The 11,018-nt window shown below is 34.6% G+C and overlaps 1 long non-coding RNA gene across 1 annotated transcript; it reads right to left on the reverse strand.

Annotated features, from left to right (window-relative positions):
* Positions 1 to 161: 161 nt before the first annotated feature.
* On the reverse strand, positions 162 to 7,226 carry LOC134418976 (uncharacterized). The gene is made up of 3 exons (XR_010027913.1): positions 7,095 to 7,226; positions 6,499 to 6,619; positions 162 to 263 (listed from the first exon to the last, which is right to left on the reverse strand). It is a non-coding gene; the product is annotated as an uncharacterized LOC134418976 (long non-coding RNA).
* Between the last annotated feature and the right edge of the window lie 3,792 nt (positions 7,227 to 11,018).

Here is an 11,018-nt window from a genome sequence, read left to right on the forward strand (position 1 = left end):
CAAGATCTTACCAGCCAGTCTGCAGTCCTGATTTTGGCATAGGAAAAAAAAAATAGAATGGCAAAGAGAATTGGCAGTATCTCTGATTCTGAAACACTGGATAAGGCGGGAGCTGAGAGGTAAGGATGCAAAGTGACTTAATATTTTAACTTTACCTTAGCCCTTCTTCCTCTGTGTCTCCTGTTATAGCTATTTATATCTTGAATGGGGTTTTGAGAATAAAGGAAGGACTTCTTCTTTGAGGAGCCAGGGGATGGGCAGTGCTGCAGAAAATGGACAGAAGGAAAAAAGGTTTTTCTTCTTAGGTCACTAGCTTGGAGGCCACACAGGCTATTTAAAAGACTGACATCAGCAGCAGAGCTCTTTGGCATCAGGAACTCAAGAAGGTTATCTTTATCTAATTGCTCCCTAAGCATCACCAGAAGCAAGATAGCTTTTCATTACATCCACTGTAGCTCTGTGGTTAAATGCCACAGCTAAGACCTTTATTTGTCATTGTAGTATTGTTTCCTCCAATCTGTCTTTAACATCCATCCTCTTTTGACCTGTTCTTTCTCTCACTTTTCTTTTTATAGATGTATAGATATATGATCTTTATAGAAGATTTGGGCTAGGAGGGATTTCTGCAACCAATATGTAGTTCAAAATAAATCAGATTGGTGTGAGTCACCATAGAATTACTTGGTCTTACATTGTTTTGGTTTTTTCTCCAGAACTCCTGTGGGACTTGACTCTTACCTGAAGGTTTCTGTCTTTTACACACATATTTTATGTTATCTATTAATTATATTGTTCATTTTACAAGTAGAAAATATAAGCATTTCCTACCTACTACAAAAACTCAAGTACCTCCAAAGAGTTCAGATATTGAAAGGGAAACACAAATACTTGCATATTGTATTTTTTTCAAATAAATGAAAATTTGTGAGGCTTTATTTAATATTTAGTTCCCTATTGGCACTGTAGTGCCCATTTTGAATTGTCTTGCATATAGCATCCCAAAGTAATAAAAAACCCAAACTTCATGAATGTCTCTATTATTTTCATTGTAGATTCTACCACAGTTTACAAAGACTTGGATGTATTAATGAACTTAGGTGAATAAGTAGTCTTGCTGACCCTTAAAAAGTTTGAGTAAATGCAATTTAAACAATTTTAAGCAACAACTGGCTATAGTTAATTTCTATCACATTTACTTTTGGCAGTCTCAAGGACTATATGAATGATATCTGTCTGTTGAAGCTGCTGTTGTCTTATCTATTTTCACTCCATCTCATTTCTTCCCTAAATACCATTTGCCTTTTTTGATTCTTCTCACCTTTCTGTTTTGTCAGTGATGACCTCAGTAAGTCTTTGGAAGTACAAACTTATTCCAGCTGCCCTTTAAAGTCATAAAGTAGATTTCTGTCACATAAATAAACAACTATATGGTGGAATTTATCATTGCAGGCATCCTTGGCTTCCTGAGGGTCAGTAGCAATAATAATAGCAATAATAATAATGAACATTTTATGAAAAAATGATAAATCTTATGAAACAAAAGAACTTGGAAGGAATATTAAAACTCATGCCTAAAGGCATAAACAAACCTCTAACTGATGGGTTGAAGAAAGAAACTTTTTCCTCAGGGCAGATTTTATAATTGCTTAGCACATGTCTTCTTCCAGCTTTCTTTAAAACACATTATGGCACTGAGAGTCACTGCTAAAAACAGAATAGCAGAGTAGATGGAGGGCTGGATTGTTTTTGAAATGACATTTTTTGTAGCTCACATCACTTCAATGCCGTTTTCATTTAGCTACTCAGTCCCAGAATTTGCTAAACAGATTCTAAGATGACCCTTTTCTCAGCTATATTTTTTTCCATTTTATATTTGCTGCATAGTTTATGCAAAGTTAACTTCAGCAGACTCTCTGCAGTACTTACAGCCTCAGCTATGTCTTTCACCTCACAGCCTCATTCACACATTCTGTTCTCAGGCTACTAGAGTTCTGTTTTGTTTTTTCTGTCAGTCTTCTGTCCTTTCTGGCTTGGTTTCTATCTTTCTTGTGGCTTTTCAAGTCTTACTGAAAGCTTTTTTTTCTTTCTGAACAAGAATAGTTGGCACACAATTCTGCTTTGCTAAGGAAAAAAAAAACAAAGAGAATATAAATTACTAAAATTGGTAGAGGATCCTAGTTTTCCTTCTAGGATTTTATTTTCTTCATACCACTTTTTTTTACAGCAATGGACTGTTTTAATCCATACCAAATTGGTAAAAATAGTATTTTTAGCTGATACAGATTAAGTCTATTAACACTGTAGGAAGCTATAAGGAAACAGCTTCTCAAGAGTTCTGTCCTGACATCTGTAGGGTAAAAAAATAGGACAGTGTAGCTGAAATAAATTAAATATCTTTACAGGATGAACTGGGTGGTCTGGTTCTGGTAAAAGAAAAGTCTTTTATTCTTATGAATTTATGTTGTAATATATTAAATTGGTTTGGTCTCTAGAAAATAGACCAATGTAAATTGACCCACATAAGTAAATAATTTTTTTCTTTATGGATATCAATTTTACATGCATTTTTTCATCCAGGTGTGAATCAACTATTTACTTTTTTGTGTCATAAATTATGCAGCTTAAATAAGTATTATTTATATAATCCTGATGCAAATAAACTGACAGACTCTAAATCTTGTATGAATTCTACAAGTATGATTTACTGTACTTCATAATCAGTTACAGCTTTTAGCTTTCATAAGTAAAAATTTGTTCCAGCATTTTCTTTAAGTTACTATTTCAAGCAAGCTTTTCAATTCTCTTGTGATGATCCAGTTAGTAGGTGCCAAAAGAAAATCTGTTGTGATAAACGCTTTTTGTTTCCAGTTCTGGTCAATCTGCCAGTGATTGTGCATATCAGCCAGATCCTCACAGGCTTCTTAGTGTTTTATATGATGTTCTAAACTGGACATTGCTCTGTGGTTAATCTTGCTTACAGGGTTTCCTTTAAACATTACACACATGGAGTTTAGTACTGATGTGTCTCCCCATATTTTATTCTGTCTATGATTTGGTGCAGCTAAATGTGCACAGAACTGAACAGTAGTGGTAGTGTTGGCAGTCTTTCTGTGATTATATTTAGTTGAATGGGTGCTGTGAATATTAAACTCCCCCATACATACAAAAACAAGAAGCATGAAGGAGCCAGCCCGAGGATACCAGTAATAAAGTAGTTTAAAGATAAATTGAGTGGGACTTGCATTTTGAAAATGAATTCTCTATTCATGTCTAGCATTCATGGGTGTATCCCTTTTATTCAAAGTAATAGGAAATTATGATTAAATCTTAAAACACTCAGATCAGAGACTCAGGGAGAATTAGTATTCCTCTAGTTTAGAAACGTAGCCAGATATTCTTTGTATTAAACTAAAATACGGTTGTATGAAAAATTGCTTCTTTTTTTGCAGTAGTTAAAAAAAAATCATCTACGATCATATCAGAATTAATATTTTCTGAATCTTTCCCTGATTTTTTAGTTTCTAACTTGCAGGCAAAACAAAGGAATAGAGGGCTGAGATTCACATTACTGGAAGGAGAACAGGAGTAGCTGCCCCAGGACCTCATGAGCTAGTCTGTGCAGAGGGGAAGTATCTGAGGTCAGGCTTTCACAAATGCAGGGTACTCAGAGGAAGATGATGTTCTCAGTCTTTTTTTATGACATTGTATCAATAATTAAAATGACCCTAGAATCCTCATTTCTTAATGAATGTCTTAATCATGAAATCAGACACGAGCCTCTTTCACGTTTCTGTACTGTGCATTCTTTCACCTTTATCAAGCTCACTCAGACCCAGACAGAAACTCCACTGAATATTGTCACTGGGGAGCTGGGACCCACCCACCCAGCACTGCTGAGCCCCTGTTCCTGGGAAGCAGCTACAGGGCAAGCTCAGCTCTGCACTGGGCTTGTTCATGGGTCCTCTTCCTGGCTCAGAGCAAAAGTAGAACAGGAGACTGTAGATATAACTTGTCTCATTCCTGTTCTAGATGCAAATCTCTATTGAAAATGGAGCAGGATTGCGCTCAAAATCTGTTCCAAATATTTTTATTTGTTCTTCTCCATTCACAAACTCTTTCTGAGTCAAGACCCTTGAACATTCTTATGACAACTATTCAAAACCTTTCTCATGTGTAGGCAATAGTGCTTGTCCCCGTCCTCTCAGATGCCTTCCATTTAAATGTTCCCACTCCCACAGTGGCAAAAAGGGATGTGTTTGTTCTGTCAAATTCTGATTCATCTTAGTCTCACTCCATTAATATGGAATTTGAGGAGAAAATTCAAGTTTTTATAATAAAACTCCAAGAGGCAGAAGGAACTAAAAATTCTTTTACTCTTCTACTTTGTTATACATAACAAAAAATTAATTGTTCCTCAAATTAAATGTAATTCATCTAATGACTCCTTTTACTGAATATATCAACATTTCTTCTGTAACTCTGCCTTTTAAGTCAATAATCTCAATGCTTAAGCAATTGACTATATGTTGTTTTCCTATAGTTCACAGCTAGGGAAATTAATTCTGTTAAGACTCAAAGCAAATGTTTGATTAAATGGAATTAGTTTACTGATACATGAACAAATCTAGGACAGGATTTAATTACATTTACAGAAATTTAATCTAATGAATCAGGTTGATTTTTTCCTAGCATTTAAGGCACCTTACCAGCATCAGTAAAAGTAAATCACCTAAAATACTAAAGCAATTTCTTCTACACTTCTCTTTGAAGGAGCAACCTATAAAACTAATAAATAGCTGTACACAGTGTCTGCAATCATATGAAGGAATTGTTTCTTTTCCCCTTCTGTGTTCTAGGTTACTATCAAGACTGGCTCTGTGTAAACACATTAATGTGTTTGCAGAAAATAGCTGCGTAATGGGCACATTAAGAACAGATTAGCCACATTGACTTTCTAATTTGGTGCTCTGTCTTCAACAGTGGTCAGTCCTGAGTGTAGCAAAAGAAGCACAAGATTTAGTAATACTGGATAAGTACATGATAAGTTCTTAAGAGAATATGTCTTTAAAAATATTTGCCTTACTTGAATCACAAGGAATTATTTCCAGTCTATCCATAAGGTATAATTGTGCTTAACAACACAAACACCTTTTCCTCTTCTCTCTCAATAAGATTGCAGTTTTACTAATATATCATGGCAATGAATGCATTATTCTAATATTCTAGCAAGAAATCAGATTCTTTCTGGAGCTACAAAAATATGGAAGGCATTTTTTTTCATGTGCAACTGCCTAAATATGTTGCAAAATTTGATTGCCTGCAGCACTCATAAATAATAAACCATGGCTATCCTATGCTCTTTTACTGGTCCCATGTCAATGTCTCTTTTTTTGAGCCCTTTTGATGTTAATAGTTATTTTCCTTCTGCCTTAGATGTATGACTCTTTGTATTAGTTTCTCAGACTATAGTCTTTCAACTAGAATGTTTTAACTCAAGCAACTTTATGAACTCCAATATTAAGTTTATAATATTAAAAACTATTTACCTCTGCTCTCATTTTGTAACCTCATTTTAATAGGAAAAAAGCCTCAGTCCTGTACAAGTCCTCTTCATCCTTTTCCAGGTTTACATACAACATTTTTATAATAAACTTTTATTATCATAAGTGAAAACTCAGGATTCACTTTTTGTTTCTATAAGAAATTGTTATAACAATTAGAAGTAGAAATGTAATATTTTGAGGATTTAGAAAAATATTTTGTTTTTAATTTTTTTTAAGTGCAAATATATTATAAAAATATTTCTAACAAACAGGTTTTGAATATTTTTTAAATCAGGTTTTAAATTATAGCCTAAGAGGCAATAATGTCCAGAAGGTCATAACCTTCAATTAGGATATGTTACAAGTCTTTCATTTTTAATTGCAAAATCATACATTGCTAAAGCAAACAAGCATTTCTAGACTTGAATCTTATTTACACAACATTAATGGAAAAATTACCAAGGCCATATAAAACTTCTACTCAATTCTTCACTTTGAGGAGAAAGGTGAATGTATATTTCCAGTACCCAGCAATTTGGCTTTTATTCAAATGCACATTGCCTGTTGTCACAAGAATAACAATCTGCTTACCAAACTTGATCTTGTCAGTAATATATTATATTTTAGATGTAAAATAAATTCTAATGCCATTTCTGTTTCCTAGATTATTTCATCTAGCAAAAAAAGATTGATTGTAAGAAGAAATTATTCCCAATGTAATGAGCTAGTGCAAACAATTTATGACCTAATAATTGCTCAGAAATTTTTACATTCTGTAGCTCTTTTTCTCCTGGATTGTCATCTGGATTAGGTGCGATTTGTTCTCTCTAAGGCAACTTAAACCCAGAGTTCTGATTAAAGTGAACAGTATGTGCATGTAGGTTTAGTTGATGTAGCTCAAATTTATGCACAGAGACTACCTGGAATTAATAACAGCAAAAGAATTGTTACTTACCTGAGAAATATTTTTGCAACCACTTCTACACATATGTAGAGCTATTCTAAAGTTATTCTGATTTCTTCTTTCTTTTGGATTATTTGAAGGTACTTATACGTTCTCATTGAAGCTTGTTGTTCTGAAAGCAGTTATTAAAGAGCAAGAATTAGATCGTGAGAAGATTTGTGGCATAATAAAACAGGAAACTGAGGAGAGAAATAGATAAAATAATCTGAAAGTGTCCTAGGTAAATAAAGGGGGAAAAAAAAGAAAAAAAAATTGTAGGATATTTAGTACTCTTGCACACATACAAATATCTATACAATTATTTATGTATATACACAGTCACACATAAGGAAATATAGTCACACAAGCAGAAATATATACAGATGTTTCCAGGGAATGACAGAAAAATTATGCAGCTTGATAGGCTTTTCATCTTTGTCCCTTTCAGATTCTTTATCCCTGCCTCAATTGCAATAATATTACTATATTTTGGCTTCTACCACATAAGCATAACAGGATTCTCAGTGCTTTAAAAAAAGAGTTCATCCAGAATCATATCTTATTTATATGGGCAAAAATGATGGAGATGAGGTTTTATAGACCTTTACCTTCAGTGCTGTTTCCTGAGGAGAAAGCTTCTTGGTTCAAAACTACAATTCATTTTACTTATAAGTAAGATCACAAGGATGATCACATTCTTTACTACTTGATTTAGAGTACAAAAAGCTAAGGAATATTAACACAAGAGCAGCTAAGTCCCTGAAGATCTGAGTATCTGCAAAAGACCACAAGCAAAGAAAAAAAAGGTATATTTTACAAACACCCCATTATGAGTTATGTAAATTCTGATAGCTGCCTGGCTAATAACTATCATGCAGCACCAAATCCAAAGCAGCTGTGTAGAATACATTAAAAGCATATGTCAACTGATTAAAAACAACCTTAATCAGAAATATTCACCAATTATGGCTATCTGTGTACTCCTACACTGCTAACCCCACTCCATGTGGATTAACACCAATTCCAAAACTATGTGATATGTTTATCCATGAAGCAAAACTAAACATGAAAAACTGTGCTGATTAAATGGTGGGAGACACAAGGGTTTGCAGAGAAGAGACAGGACTTGTCAAGGAGTCCACACTGGCCTTGGTAAGAAGCACAGAGGAAAGGGCAGCTGGAGCTGCTCTCTGCCAAGCCAGCATGATCCATCCTACCACTGAGCACACATGGACGAGGGGGAACATTCACCAAGTGAAAAGGCTGCAGAAAAACATCTCACACGTGGGCACAGAGAATGGCAAGTGGGCTAACACACTCTTCTCTTTAGGAAACAGAGAGAAAAGTCATTTTTAGTCTTCACAGGAAGATCAATTAGAAACTCTTACAATTAGCTTCAGCCTAAACACTGCATAGACAGAAATTCTTCAAGACAAATTAATTCACAAGAATTAAAATAATGACCAGGATCTCTGCCCTTTTACCTGCTAAGTACAGGGACTCATCCTGAATTATTTTATATCAAAGTGTTCAAGAAACTGTATGAAAGAGCAATTAACTTAAATGAAAATACTGTTCATTAACCCCTTTTGACATTAGAAAATAAAGCACTTTAGAGAACTGATACTGAAATTAAAGTTAATTAAAACTAGAAGACAATTTTTTTTCAAGGAGGTATGTATCTCTTATGTCACCAGACACCTCTTAGTCAAGTCATTAGATTCTTCTTTAGCTCACTTTCTCTGCATAAACATGAAAAGCAGTAAATATAAAATGAGGAGTTGTTAAACATTTTCTTTATATGACCATAGCAACCTTCCATGATAACAGCATATTTCCCTGGAAAGTAGAATTAAAGTGATTCATGCTACTGATTATAAATAGCAGTCATTCAATTAAATAGTCTTGTTCAAGTCAATGAGATTACTTCTTTAAGAACCTAATTCTGGTAAATATATACTTTTACATTTTATATGCTTTATCCTAGAAATACAATATTAAATTCAGACCCTTTTAAAATAAAACATAATTTTGGGGTCATAAAATGAAAAAAAAAAAAAAAAGCAACACAAAAGGTAATAACAATTTCAAAGAGCTAATGCATTGATCTTGACCCTTTCATTCCAATTAGCTGGAACAACTTCAGGGGAAAACTTGTTTCCCTCTTGCCAAAATGTGACAAATTCATGAAAGAACTCCACAGTTTACAGGAAAAGCAGTAAGATCAGTGTGGTGATACATCATTCATTTATGGTAATTAATAGGCAATTCTAATTTTACATAGAAATGTAACTGAAATACAGAACTAAGATCGGACAGCCATTTTTCAAAATCCCTGCGCTGTTAAGTCACAAATCTATTCACAGCTAAGGAGTGCAGACTTCAAACCAATATATCTAGATTCTGATGATTATTTATGTCTGACATCAGTGTGATTTAGACACCCAAATCCTACAACCATTCTGAACATACCAGCCTGAATTACAAGCTTCTGGAGCAAGATAAGCCCCAAAGCAATATAGTGAAACCACATCGACAACATCTAGAATTTTTCTGTATATAAGATATGCTATACATTTGAGCTGAAAGAGAATCAGAGCAGACACCTATAAATAATACCCAGGCATGTTACAAGGTGCTTAAGATACAATTTTACAAATAAAACAATGAAACCTACTTTCATTGTCATCATGTCTAATTCCTTGTTCTCTGAGGCAATGTGTATCATACAGCCCAATCCCCTTCAGAAGTGCTCTCTTACAAAACTGGTTAGAGGACATAGCCAAAACAGACTTGAAAGAAAGCCACAAGAAGAATTAGATTTTAAAATAGGCTACCAGAACCCTATTCTTCTAATGTTTGCTGTATTTGTTTCCATTGTCCTTGGTCTTTTGATTTGTGTGCCTTTGCTCTTTGGCTGGGATGATTTCTCTGCAGCATTTGACCAGAACTGTTCTTCTTTTGATAAATTTCTAGCAAGCAATTACATGATCTATGAGCTAGATGGAAAAAGACAGAATTTTTCACCAGTCTGGTAAAATGAACTCCCTACTTTTCTGATTACTCCAACAGCTGCTGTCTAGACTCCATCTAGATGACTAGAATTGAACAAAGAATTCAGGTCAAGGGTATAACAGTGACTTTTTCCATATTTCAGTACTTGAGTGGAGCACTTTCTACTTCCACGAATTCTTGAAATGTATAGGATTAAAAAAGGCAAAGCTAATTGCAGCAGCATTTGTGATGGAAACATGGTCACAAAGCAGAAAATAACTTAGATACAAGATTGGTAGTACACCTTTGTCAAGACGACTTTAATTTTTATTGGAGTCTCACAGATGGAAGGACAGTAACTCACACATCACCGTACTACAACCAGTGGCCTGGGAGCCTGCCCCAAAGAGTTCCCAGTTTCCCACCACCTTGTCTGTCGAGTTCTGCTGCTTGTGTAAATGTTCAGTGTAATTGCCACAGACCTGCTTTGATGCCTCAAGTTTTCACTAAAACAAAAAAAACAAACAAGCTTTGAATCTCAACAGTCCAAAAGGCTGACATTCCAAACTGGATCAAAGTTCAGAATATTTTATGTTCAGACACTGCAGCACTTATATGATGTCCAAAACAATGCATTCAATGTCTGCCCCATACTCAGACAAAACACCAGAATCTTTGCACACGATAGAGCCACAGAGCTTAAACCACCTGGCTGATCAAAGTAAATTACCATACTGTCTAACAGTATAAATTAGAGTCAGGAAATAATTGTGCCATAATTTTTGCCAAAGTTCATGGCTCATGGGAACAGATGGAGTCTTACTATTTTTAGAGTAGATTAGACTGCTGATGCCATGGAAAAAGAAAAAATACTGAGATATTTTTTTTTTTCCTGTATTTACTGCATCCTTCATGACTGCATTAATTAGCCCTCAATACTGAATTGGACAATTTTCTATCTATACAGTTAATCAAATCAAGATTGATTCCTTGGAGCTGATCATCCCAGGTAGTTAAAAGTGACTTTATGCAACTGAAGGTCCCAAGTAGCTAAGGAAAATTTTCTTTCCCACTTAGTTGTGATGTCTTATTGAAGGACTTTCTATCAAACCACTGGAAAAAAAAATAAAGAAGAAACTGAAATAAGCTATCAGTTCCTCTTCACATCTCCAGAATGTAGAACACAATAAACTGCTGCCTGACTCAGTCTCTATTACTTATTTTACTTATTATATTTTCTCTTTGAAAATTAAAATGGTTTTTCTTGGAGGCTTTTAAACATAACGTGAAGGATTGTTTTTACTATTCTCACCTTGAACAGATGATCTTTCCTTTAGCTGTATTCTCAAGTCATCATTCACATGCTCTCCTGTAAAGCTCACACTGTATCAGAATGGAAATTGATTTCCTCGGTACCATACAATGCCCCCCTAAGTACAGTCGGTGTGAAATGTTGGCCTCTCAGGCTTGCCTCCAATAAACCAATGAAAAGAGAAAGAATCATTCCTCCTTTGTGGGATACTTTCATGTATTAAAGA

The sequence above is a fragment of the Melospiza melodia genome, chromosome 5, assembly GCF_035770615.1.
Source record: "Melospiza melodia melodia isolate bMelMel2 chromosome 5, bMelMel2.pri, whole genome shotgun sequence".
NCBI lineage: Eukaryota > Metazoa > Chordata > Aves > Passeriformes > Passerellidae > Melospiza > Melospiza melodia.